The sequence below is a fragment of the Somniosus microcephalus genome, chromosome 9, assembly GCF_052327205.1.
Source record: "Somniosus microcephalus isolate GS21.2 chromosome 9, FLI_Smic_1.0, whole genome shotgun sequence".
In the NCBI taxonomy this organism is placed as follows: Eukaryota; Metazoa; Chordata; class Chondrichthyes; order Squaliformes; family Somniosidae; genus Somniosus; species Somniosus microcephalus.
The window spans coordinates 230,666,549-230,679,030 of NC_140995.1; the positions used below are offsets into that span (position 1 = coordinate 230,666,549).

Here is a 12,482-nt window from a genome sequence, read left to right on the forward strand (position 1 = left end):
TGGATGGGAGAGAGAGAGACTGGGGGGAGAGAGAGAGACTGGGGGGAGAGCGACTGGGGGAGAGAGAGAGACTGGGGAGAGAGAGACTGGGGAGAGAGAGACTGGGGAGAGAGAGACTGGGGGGTGAGAGAGAGACTGGGGGGTGAGAGAGACTGGGGGAGAGAGAGAGACGGGGAGAGAGAGACTGGGGGGAGAGAGAGAGACTGGGGGGAGAGAGAGGCCGGGGGGGAGAGACTGGGGGGTGAGAGACTGGGGGGTGAGAGATTGGGGGGTGAGAGACTGGGGGTGAGAGACTGGGGGAGAGAGAGACTGGGGGAGAGAGAGACTGGGGGAGAGAGAGACTGGGGGGTGAGAGACTGGGGGGTGAGAGACTGGGGGTGAGAGACTGGGGGGTGAGAGAGAGACTGGGGGTGTGAGAGAGACTGGGGGGTTGTGAGAGACTGGGAGGGAGAGAGACTGGGGGGAGAGAGACTGGGGGGAGAGAGACTGGGGGGAGAGAGACTGGGGGGTGAGAGACTGGGGGGTGAGAGACTGGGGGTGAGAGAGAGACTGGGGGTGTGAGAGAGACTGGGGGGTTGTGAGAGACTGGGAGGGAGAGAGACTGGGGGGAGAGAGACTGGGGGGAGAGAGACTGGGGGGAGAGAGACTGGGGGGGAGAGAGAGAGACTGGGGGGAGAGAGACTGGGGGGAGAGAGACTGGGGGGGAGAGAGAGAGACTGGGGGGAGAGAGACTGGGGGGAGAGAGGGAGAGACTGCGGGGAGAGAGAGAGACTGGGGGGAGAGAGACTAGGGGTGAGAGACTGGGGGTGAGAGAGACTGGGGGTGAGAGAGACTGGGGGAGAGAGACTGGGGGTGAGAGAGACTGGGGGTGAGAGAGACTGGGGGTGAGAGAGACTGGGGGAGAGAGACTGGGGGGAGAGAGACGGGGGGAGAGAGAGACTGGAGGGGGAGAGAGAGACGGGGGGAGAGAGACTGGGGGTGAGAGACTGGGGGGTGAGAGACTGGGGGGTGAGAGACTGGGGGGTGAGAGACTGGGGGGTGAGAGACTGGGGGGAGATGGAGGGGAGAGAGACTGGAGGGGGGGAGAGAGACTGGGGGGAGATGGGGGGGAGAGAGACTGGAGAGGGAGAGAGAGACTGGGGGGAGAGAGACTGGGGGGAGAGAGAGAGACGGGGGGAGAGAGACTGGGGGGGAGAGAGGCGGGGGGAGAGAGAGACTGGGGGTGTGTGAGACTGGGTGTGTGAGAAACATAGAAACAAAAAAGATAGGAGCAGAAGTAGGCCATTCGGCCCCATGAGCATGTTCCGCCATTTAATGAGATCATGGCTGATCATCCAAATTCTGTACCCTGTCCCTGCTTTCTCCCCATATCCCTTGATCCCTTTAGCCTTAAGAAATATATCTAACTCCTTGTTGAATATATTTAATGAATTGGTCTCAACTGCCTTCTGTGGTAGAGAATTCCACAGGTTCACCACTCTCTGGGTGAAGAAATTCCTCCTCAACTCAGTCCTAAATGGCTTACTCCTTATCCTTAGACTGTGACCCCTGGTTCTGGACTCCCCGACCATCGGGAACATCCTTCCTGCATCTAGTCTGTCCAGTCCTGTTAGAATTTTATAAGTTTCAATGAGATCCCCTCTCATTCTTCTAAACTCTAGTGAATACAGGCTTAGTCGACACAATCTCTCCTCATACGTCATTCCTGCCATCCCAGGTATCAGTCTGGAGAGAGAGAGAATGATTAGCAATGGAGAGAGAGAGAGAGAATGATCAGTAATGGGGAGAGAGAGAGAGAATGAAAAGTAATATAAACATAGAAACATAGAAGATAGGAGCAGGAGTAGGCCATTCGGCCCTTCGAGCCTGCTCCGCCATTCAACGAGATGATGGCTGATCATCCAAACCCTAGCACCCGGTCCCTACACCGACAGCCATCCCACCCAAGCCCTATCCCCGTAACCCCGTAACCCCACGTATTTAATCCCCCCTAACACTAAGGGCCAATTTTTATCATGGCCAATCAATAGAGAAAAAGAGAGAGAATGATCAGTAATGGAGAGAGAGAGAATGATCAGCAATGGAGAGAGAGAGAGAGAGAGAATGATCAGCAGTGGAGAGAGAGAGAGAGAATGGGGAAGCAGTACAAGTGGACGGGTTGCTCCTGAACCGGAACGGGACCAACATCCTTGCGGGGAGGTTTGCTAGTACTGGTGAGGGGGGTTTAAACTAACTTGGCAGGGCGATGGGATTCGGAGTGGAGTTATAGTAGGGGGTGATGCACAGCCAAATACAGAGGAAAAAACAAGTCAGCCTGGAAGGCAGAGCAAATATGTAATGGCACTAGGGAGTATGGCAAGGCTGGATGGCATTTATTTTAATGCAAGGAGTCTTGCGAGTAAGGCAGGTGAATTGAAGGTGTTGATAAACACATGGGAGTATGATATTGTTGCTATCACAGAGACATGTTTGAAGGAGGGGCAGGACTGGCAGCTCAATATTCCGGGGTATAGAATCTTCAGGCGAGACAGAGGGAGGTGTAAAAGAGAAGGGGGGTGTCGCAATATTAATCAAGGAGTCAGTTACTGCTGTAGGGAGGGATGATATCTTAGCAGGTTCCTCTAATGAGGCCATATGGGTAGAACTTAAAAACAAAAAGGGGGCAAGCACTTTGCTGGGAGTGTACTATAGGCCCCCAAACAGTCAGGGGGAGATAGAGGAACAGATATGTAGGCAAATCTCAGAGAAGTGTAGAAATAATAGGGTAATAATAGTAGGGGATTTCAACTTCCCCAATATTAACTGGGATAGTCAGAGGCTTAGAGGGTGCAGAATTAAAGTGCATCCAGGAGAGCTTTTTGAGCCAGCATGTAGAAAGTCCTGCAAGAGAGGGGGCGATATTGGACCTAATTTAGCCGGGCAAGTGGTAGAAGTGTCAGTAGGTGAGTACTTTGATGACAGTGACCATAATTCGGTGAGATTTAAGGTAGTCATGGAAAAGGACAAAGATGGACTGGAAATAAAGGTTCTAAATTGGGGGAAGGCCGATTTTAATATGATAAGGCAGGATCTGGCCAAAGTGGACTGGGATCAGCTACTTGTAGGAAAATCCACATCAGAGCAGTGGGAGTCTTTCAGAAAGGAAATAGAGAAAGTACAACGGCAACATGTTCCCATAAAGGTCAAGGGTGGGACCAACAAGCCCAGGGAACCCTGGATGTCAAGGGATATAGAAAGTACAGGGGGGGTACTTAAAAAGAAATTAGGAGAGCGAAGAGGGGGCATAAAAAACACTGGCAGGCAAAAGAAAGGAAAATCCCAAGGTGTTTTATAAGTGTATTAAGGGCAAGAGGATAACCAGGGAAAGAGTAGGGCCCATTAGGGACCAAAGTGGCAATCTGTTTGTAGAGCTGGAAGATGTAGGTGAGGTTTTAAATGAATATTTTGCATCTGTGTTCACTATGGAGAAGGATGATGTAGGCATAGCAATCAGGCGGGGGATTGTGATATACTTGAACAAATTAGTATTGAGAGGGAGGAGGTATTAATGATTTTAGCGGGCTTAAAAGTGGATAAATCCCCAGGCCCAGACGAGATGTATCCCAGGCTGCTGTGTGAGGCAAGGGAGGAGATTGCAGGGGCTCTGACACAAATTTTCAGAACCTCTCTGGCCACAGGGGAGGTGTCAGAGGACTGGAGAACAGCTAACGTAGTACCATTATTCAAGAAGAGTAGTAGGGATAAACCAGGGAATTACAGGCCAGTGAGCCGATCATCAGTGGCAGGGAAATTATTGGAAAAAATTCTGAGGGACAGAATTAGTCTCCACTTGGAGAGGCAAGGATTAATCAAGAATAGTCAGCATGGCTTTGTCAGGGGGCGATCATGTCTGACCAATTTGATTGAATTTTTCGAGGGGGTGTCTAGGTGTGTGGATGAGGGTAGTGCAGTTGATACGGTCTACATGGACTTCAGTAAGGCTTTTGACAAAGTCCCGCATGGGAGACTGGTCAAGAAGGTAAGAGCCCATGGGATCCAGGGCAACTTGGCACAATGGATCCAAAATTGGCTTAGTGGCAGGAGGCAGAGGGTGATGGTCGAAGGTTGTTTTTGTGACTGGAAGCCTGTGTCCAGTGGTGTACCGCAGAGATCGGTGCTGGGTCCTTTGCTGTTTGTAGTGTACATTAATGATTTAGATATGAATGTATGAGGTATGATCAGTAAGTTCGCAGATGACATGAAAATTGGTGGGGTGGTAAATAGCGAGGAGGGAAGCCTCAGGCTACAGGATGATATAGACGGGTTGGTCAGATGGGCAGAACAGTGGCAAATGGAATTTAACCCTGAAAAGTGTGAGGTGATGCATTTTGGGAGGACTAACAAGGCAAGGGACTACACAATGAATGGTAGGACCCTAGGAAGGACAGAGGATCAGAGGGACCTTGGTGTGCTTGTACATAGATCCTTGAAGGCATATGGGATACTTGCCTTCATTAGCCGAGGCATAGAAAATAAGAGCAGGGCGGTTATGATGGAGCTGTACAAAACGCTAGTTAGGCCACAGCTGGAATACTGTGTGCAGTTCTGGTTGCCACACTATAGGAAGGATGTGATTGCATTGGAGAGGGTGCAGAGGAGATTCACCAGGATGTTACCTAGGCTGCAGCACTTCAGCTATGTAGAGAGACTGGACAGGCTGGGGTTGTTTTCCTTAGAGCAGAGAAGGCTGAGGGGGGACCTGATTGAGGTGTACAAAATTATGAGGGGCATAGATAGGGGAGATAGAAAGGAACTTTTCCCCTTAGTAGAGGGGTCAATAACCAGGGGGCATAGTTTCAAGGTAAAGGGCAGGAGGTTTAGAGGGGATTTGAGGAAAACCTTTTCACCCAGAGGGTGGTTGGAATCTGGAACTCACTGCCTGAAAGAGTGGTAGAGGCAGGAACCCTCACAACATTCAAGAAGCATTTAGATGAGCACTTGAAACACCATAGCATACAAGGCTACGGACCAAGTGCTGGAAAATGGGATTAGAATAGACAGGGCTTGATGGCCGGCGCGGACACGATGGGCCAAAGGGCCTCTTTCTGTGCTGTATAACTCTATGGCCTAGAAATTCATTAAGGCGCTGCCAGCTTTGCGCCCAGTTAACGCCTAAAGGGTGATTTTGCGGCAAAAATGAGTTTGCGCAGATATTCAGCGCAGCGGTATTGGCGGCGGTAGCCGTTAGCGCTGCGCCGGCACCGATGACGTCATCGGTGTGCGCAATGCCCCGGTTCCGCCCCGAAACCGCGCCGATCCCCATATTTAGTTGTGGCCGCCTCCTCCGAAGCGACCGCAAACAGCGACCAGAAAACGGGGCCGTCCTGCTGCCTTAGTGGGGTGCTTTAAAGCGGAAGGTGCGGCCGGCCGCTTTTGCGGCGGCCGCCTGCCCGCACCTCCTTCCCCGGCCTCCTCCACCGCCCCCCCCCCCCCGCGGCATTGCCGGCTGCTTTCCGCGAGCCCGGCACTTCTCCGTGGTGCCGGGCTCATTTGCCGGCACTATCCAGCGGCGATCTCCCCGTTGCAGGCAGCTCCCCCTTAAGGGAAGGAGGAGGCCTGCAGTACCGCAGCCTGCCGCTGCGCAGCGCCTGGCGCAGCAGCGCCAAGAGCGCTGATATTCAGTGTCAGCGCACCAAGCGGAGGCGGGCACACCCTGGTATAGCGCCCGCTTCCGAATTGGGGCACTAACAATGAATATCTGACGATCGCTATAGGCTTCCCGCCCAGCGCTAACTTTTGGGCGCTAGGCAGCTGGCGGGGCCATAGTGAATTTCTAGGCCTATGACTCTATGGCCTAGAAATTGGGTTGGGGCGCCAAAGTGGCGCAAAAGTCGCCTGAGCGCAGGATTTAGCGCAGCGATCGGAGTAATACCAATGGCCAGAAATTCAGTTTCAGTGCCCCTCGAGGGACACGGGGCGAGGCTCGAGGTGCTCCGCGTCCCTCTTAGGGCGCTGAAACTGATTATCGCAATGCAACGTGCCGCAGCGCCACACGCTGCGGCACGGCACGCTGCGGTACTGCAGGCCTTCCTCCCACTGTTAAGGGGGAGGTGCCTGCAACAGCGCGATCCCCGCTCGCGAGTGCTGGCAAATGAGCCCGGCACCAAGGAGCAGTGCCGGGCTCTCGGGAAACAGCCGGCAATGCCGCGGGGGGGGGGGTTAGGAGGCCAGGGACGGAGGTACTGGCAGGCGGCCACCAAAAAAGCGGCCGCCCCGCACCTCCACCTTAACTTGCGCCGCTGCTGGCACAGTAAGGCCCCGTGAACCGGGCGTGGGTAGCGAACGGCGCAATTGCGCCGTTCGCTACCAAATATCACGAACAGGGCACGAATGGGGCGCTGCGCACACCGATGACGTCATCGGTGGCGGCGCAGCGCAACAGGCTAACGCCACCATTAGCGCCCCTCCTGAATATCACGGGAGGCGCAGCCAGTGGCGCTACAGCCACTGCCTGCCTCTTTAGGCGCTAACAGGTGGCGCTACTCACCCAATTTCTCCCCCTATGACTATCGTAGTTTCCTTTATTTAAATTCAGGACCCTAGTCTCTGAGTCAACTACTTCACTCTCCTTCTTAATGAAGAATTCTATCATATTATGATCGCTCCTCCCCAAGGGGCCTCGCACAACAAGATTGCTAATTAATCCTTTCTCATTACATATTACCCAGTCTAAGATGGCCTGATCTCTAGTTGGATCCTCGACATATTGGTCCAGGAAACCATCTTGTATACACTCTAGGAATTCCTCTTCCACAGTATTGTTACTAATTTGGTTAGCCCAATCTATATGTAGATTAAAGTCACCCATGATAACTGCTATGGCCTTATTGCACGCATCTCTAATTTCCTGTTTAATGCCATCCCCAACCTCAGCATTACTGTTTGGGGGTCTGTATACAACTCCCACTAAAGTTTTCTGCCCCTTGGTATTTCTCAGCTCTACCCATACAGATTCCACATCATCAGAGCTAATATCCTTCCTTACTATTGTGTTAATCTCCTCTTTAACCAGCAATGTTACCCCACCTCCTTTTCCTTTTTGTCTGTCCTTCCTGAATATTGAATACCCCTGGATGTTGAATTCCCAGCCTTGGTCACCCTGGAGCCATGTCTCTGTAATCGCAATTATATCATATCCGTTTACATCTATTTGCACAGCTAAGTCATCCACCTTATTATGAATGCTCCTCGCACGAAGACACAAAGACTTCAGGCTTGTTTTTTTAACACTCTTAGTCCTTTTAGAATTATTATTTACTGTAGCCCTGTTTGATTTATACCCTTGATTTCTCTGCCTTCCACTTTTGCTTTTCTCCTTCCTGTTTTTTGTTTCTATCCTTGCTTCCCCTTCCTCGGTCTCCCTGCACAGATTCCCAACCCCCTGCCATTTTAATTTAAACCCTCTCCAACAGCACTAGGACACACTCCCCCTAGGAAATCGGTCCCGGTCCCGCTCAGGTGCAAACCATCCAACTTGTACTGGTCCCACCTCCCCCAGAACCGGTTCCAATGTCCTAGGAATTTGAATCCCTCCCCCTTGCACCATTACTCTAGCCACGTATTCATCTGAAATATCCTTCTATTTCTACTCTGACTAGCACGTGGCACTGGTAGCAATCCTGAGATTACTACCTTTGAGGTCCTATTTTTAATTTATCTCCTAACTCCCTATATTCAGCTTTTAGGACCTCATCCCATTTTTTACCTCTATCGTTGGTACCTATATGCACCACGACAATTGGCTGTTCACCCTCCCCTTCCAAAATGCCCTGCAGCCGCCCCGAGACATCCTTGACCCTTGCACCAGTGAGGCAACATACCATCCTGGAATCTCATTTACGGCCGCAGAAACGCCTATCTATTCCCCTTATAATAGAATCCCCTATCACTATAGCTCTCCAGCTCTTTTTCCTCCCGTCCTGTGCAGCAGAACCACCCATGGTGCCAGGAAGTTGGCTGCTGCTGGCTTCTCCCGATAAGCCATCTTCCTCAACGATATCCAAAGTGGTCTATCTGTTTGAGAGGGGGATGGCCACAGAGGACCCCTGCACTACCTGCCTGCACCTACTACTCTGCCTGGCAGTCACCCATTCCCTTCCTGCCTGTGCAGCCTTTACCTGCGGTGTGACCAAATCATTATCGCAAATGCTCCAGTATGTATCCATTCACAGCTCCAGCGCCGCAATGCGGTCTGCCAGTAGCTGCAGCTGGAAACACTTCCCGCACACATGGTCGTTAGGGACACAGGAAGTGTCCCTGATTTCCCACATAGTGCAGGAGGAGCATGCCAACGGGCCGAACTGTGCTGCCATGACTTACCCTTTAATTAATTTAAATTAAATTAGATCAAATCAATATCACTATTTACACTACAATTAAATGATATACTCAAGAGCCCTTATTTACTAGCACTCCCTGCTACACAACAGAGACCTTAGAAACTATAACCACAAAAATTAAGACCTTCTAAACTTTATAAACTATTAACCTTAACTGTCAAACTATAGAGTAGTATAAATACCTGGCCGTTCTCACCCAATCCTCTGCTTCCACTTGCCCGCGTCACTTTTTGAATCATGACGTGAGACTGGGTGTGTGTGTGAGAAACTGGGTGTGTGTGTGTGAGAGACTGTGTGTGTGTGTGAGAGACTGGGTGTGTGTGTGAGAGACTGTGTGTGTGTGTGAGAGACTGGGTGTGTGTGTGTGAGACTGGGTGTGTGTGTGTGAGAGACTGGGTGTGTGTGTGTGAGAGACTGGGTGTGTGTGTGTGAGAGACTGGGTGTGTGTGTGTGAGACTGGGTGTGTGTGTGAGAGACTGGGTGTGTGTGTGAGAGACTGGGTGTGTGTGTGTGAGAGACTGGGTGTGTGTGTGAGAGACTGTGTGTGTGTGAGAGACTGGGTGTGTGTGTGAGAGACTGGGTGTGTGTGAGAGAGACTGTGTGTGTGTGTGTGAGAGACTGTGTGTGTGTGTGAGAGACTGGGTGTGTGTGTGTGAGAGACTGGGTGTGTGTGTGTGTGAGACTGGGTGTGTGTGTGTGTGAGACTGGGTGTGTGTGTGAGAGACTGGGTGTGTGTGTGTGTGAGACTGGGTGTGTGTGTGTGAGAGACTGGGTGTGTGTGTGTGTGAGACTGGGTGTGTGTGCGAGAGACTGGGTGTGTGTGTGTGAGAGACTGGGTGTGTGTGTGTGAGACTGGGTGTGTGTGTGAGACTGGGTGTGTGTGTGTGAGACTGGGTGTGTGTGTGTGTGAGACTGGGTGTGTGTGTGTGAGACTGGGTGTGTGTGTGAGAGACTGGGTGTGTGTGTGAGAGACTGGGTGTGTGTGTGAGAGACTGGGTGTGTGTGTGAGACTGGGTGTGTGTGTGTGAGACTGGATGTGTGTGTGTGAGAGACTGGGTGTGTGTGTGTGAGACTGGGTGTGTGTGTGAGACTGGGTGTGTGTGTGAGACTGGGTGTGTGTGTGTGAGACTGGGTGTGTGTGTGAGACCGGGTGTGTGTGAGAGTCTGGGTGTGTGTGTGAGACTGGGTGTGTGTGTGAGACTGTGTGTGTGTGTGAGACTGTGTGTGTGTGTGAGAGACTGGGTGTGTGTGTGTGAGACTGGGTGTGTGTGTGAGACCGGGTGTGTGTGAGAGTCTGGGTGTGTGTGTGAGACTGGGTGTGTGTGTGAGACTGGGTGTGTGTGAGAGACTGTGTGTGTGTGTGTGAGACTGGGTGTGTGTGTGTGTGAGACTGGGTGTGTGTGTGAGACTGGGTGTGTGTGAGAGACTGGGTGTGTGTGTGAGAGAGACTGGGTGTGTGTGAGAGACTGGGTGTGTGTGTGAGACTGGGTGTGTGTGAGAGACTGGGTGTGTGTGTGTGAGAGACTGTGTGTGTGTGTGAGACTGGGTGTGTGTGTGAGACTGGGTGTGTGTGTGAGACTGGGTGTGTGTGTGTGAGACTGTGTGTGTGTGTGTGAGAGACTGGGTGTGTGTGTGTGAGAGACTGGGTGTGTGTGTGTGTGAGACTGGGTGTGTGTGTGTGTGAGACTGGGTGTGTGTGTGAGAGACTGGGTGTGTGTGTGTGTGAGACTGGGTGTGTGTGTGTGAGAGACTGGGTGTGTGTGTGTGTGAGACTGGGTGTGTGTGCGAGAGACTGGGTGTGTGTGTGTGAGAGACTGGGTGTGTGTGTGTGAGACTGGGTGTGTGTGTGAGACTGGGTGTGTGTGTGTGAGACTGGGTGTGTGTGTGTGAGACTGGGTGTGTGTGTGTGAGAGACTGGGTGTGTGTGTGAGAGACTGGGTGTGTGTGTGAGAGACTGGGTGTGTGTGTGAGAGACTGGGTGTGTGTGTGTGAGACTGGGTGTGTGTGTGTGAGAGACTGGGTGTGTGTGTGTGAGACTGGGTGTGTGTGTGAGACTGGGTGTGTGTGTGAGACTGTGTGTGTGTGTGTGAGACTGGGTGTGTGTGTGAGACCGGGTGTGTGTGAGAGTCTGGGTGTGTGTGTGAGACTGGGTGTGTGTGTGAGACTGGGTGTGTGTGAGAGACTGTGTGTGTGTGTGTGAGACTGGGTGTGTGTATGTGTGAGACTGGGTGTGTGTGTGAGACTGGGTGTGTGTGAGAGACTGGGTGTGTGTGTGAGAGAGACTGGGTGTGGGTGAGAGACTGGGTGTGTGTGTGAGACTGTGTGTGTGTGTGAGACTGGGTGTGTGTGTGTGTGAGACTGGGTGTGTGTGTGAGAGACTGGGTGTGTGTGTGTGTGAGACTGGGTGTGTGTGTGTGAGAGACTGGGTGTGTGTGTGTGTGAGACTGGGTGTGTGTGCGAGAGACTGGGTGTGTGTGTGTGAGAGACTGGGTGTGTGTGTGTGAGACTGGGTGTGTGTGTGAGACTGGGTGTGTGTGTGTGAGACTGGGTGTGTGTGTGTGAGACTGGGTGTGTGTGTGTGAGAGACTGGGTGTGTGTGTGAGAGACTGGGTGTGTGTGTGAGAGACTGGGTGTGTGTGTGAGAGACTGGGTGTGTGTGTGTGAGACTGGGTGTGTGTGTGTGAGAGACTGGGTGTGTGTGTGTGAGACTGGGTGTGTGTGTGAGACTGGGTGTGTGTGTGAGACTGTGTGTGTGTGTGTGAGACTGGGTGTGTGTGTGAGACCGGGTGTGTGTGAGAGTCTGGGTGTGTGTGTGAGACTGGGTGTGTGTGTGAGACTGGGTGTGTGTGAGAGACTGTGTGTGTGTGTGTGAGACTGGGTGTGTGTGTGTGTGAGACTGGGTGTGTGTGTGAGACTGGGTGTGTGTGAGAGACTGGGTGTGTGTGTGAGAGAGACTGGGTGTGTGTGAGAGACTGGGTGTGTGTGTGAGACTGGGTGTGTGTGAGAGACTGGGTGTGTGTGTGTGAGAGACTGTGTGTGTGTGTGTGAGAGACTGGGTGTGTGTGTGTGAGAGACTGGGTGTGTGTGTGTGAGAGACTGTGTGTGTGTGTGAGACTGGGTGTGTGTGTGAGACTGGGAGTGTATGTGAGAGACTGTGTGTGTGTGTGAGACTGGGTGTGTGTGTGAGACTGTGTGTGTGTGTGAGAGACTGGGTGTGTGTGAGAGACTGGGTGTGTGTGTGAGAGACTGGGTGTGTGTGTGAGAGACTGGGTGTGTATGTGAGAGACTGTGTGTGTGTGAGAGACTGTGTGTGTGTGTGAGAGACTGGGTGTGTGTGTGAGAGACTGGGTGTGTGTGTGAGAGACTGGGTGTGTGTGTGAGAGACTGGGTGTGTGTGAGAGACTGGGTGTGTGTGTGAGAGACTGGGTGTGTGTGTGAGAGACTGGGTGTGTATGTGAGAGACTGTGTGTGTGTGAGAGACTGTGTGTGTGTGAGAGACTGTGTGTGTGAGAGACTGTGTGTGTGTGTGAGAGACTGGGTGTGTGTGTGAGAGACTGTGTGTGTGTGAGAGACTGGGTGTGTGTGTGTGAGACTGTGTGTGTGTGTGAGAGACTGGGTGTGTGTGTGTGAGACTGGGTGTGCGTGTGTGAGACTGGGTGTGTGTGTGAGAGACTGTGTGTGTGTGTGAGACTGGGTGTGTGTGTGAGAGACTGTGTGTGTGTGTGAGACTGGGTGTGTGTGTGAGAGACTGGGTGTGTGTGTGTGAGACTGGGTGTGTGTGTGTGAGAGACTGGGTGTGTGTGTGAGAGACTGTGTGTGTGTGTGAGACTGGGTGTGTGTGTGTGAGACTGGGTGTGTGTGTGTGAGACTGGGTGTGTGTGTGAGACTGGGTGTGTGTGTGAGAGACTGTGTGTGTGTGAGAGACTGGGTGTGTGTGTGTGAGAGACTGTGTGTGTGTGTGAGACTGGGTGTGTGTGAGAGACTGGGTGTGTGTGTGTGAGACTGGGTGTGTGTGTGTGAGACTGGGTGTGTGTGTGAGAGACTGGGTGTGTGTGTGAGAGACTGTGTGTGTGTGTGAGACTGGGTGTGTGTGTGAGACTGGGT

The 12,482-nt window shown here is 52.4% G+C and overlaps 1 protein-coding gene across 1 annotated transcript in view; it reads right to left on the reverse strand.

Moving 5' to 3' along the window:
* The window catches only part of LOC147113116 (inositol-trisphosphate 3-kinase B-like), a 224,573-nt gene that overhangs the window by 11,767 nt on the left and 200,324 nt on the right, over positions 1-12,482 (reverse strand). The gene's annotated exons all lie outside the window — the stretch shown is intronic.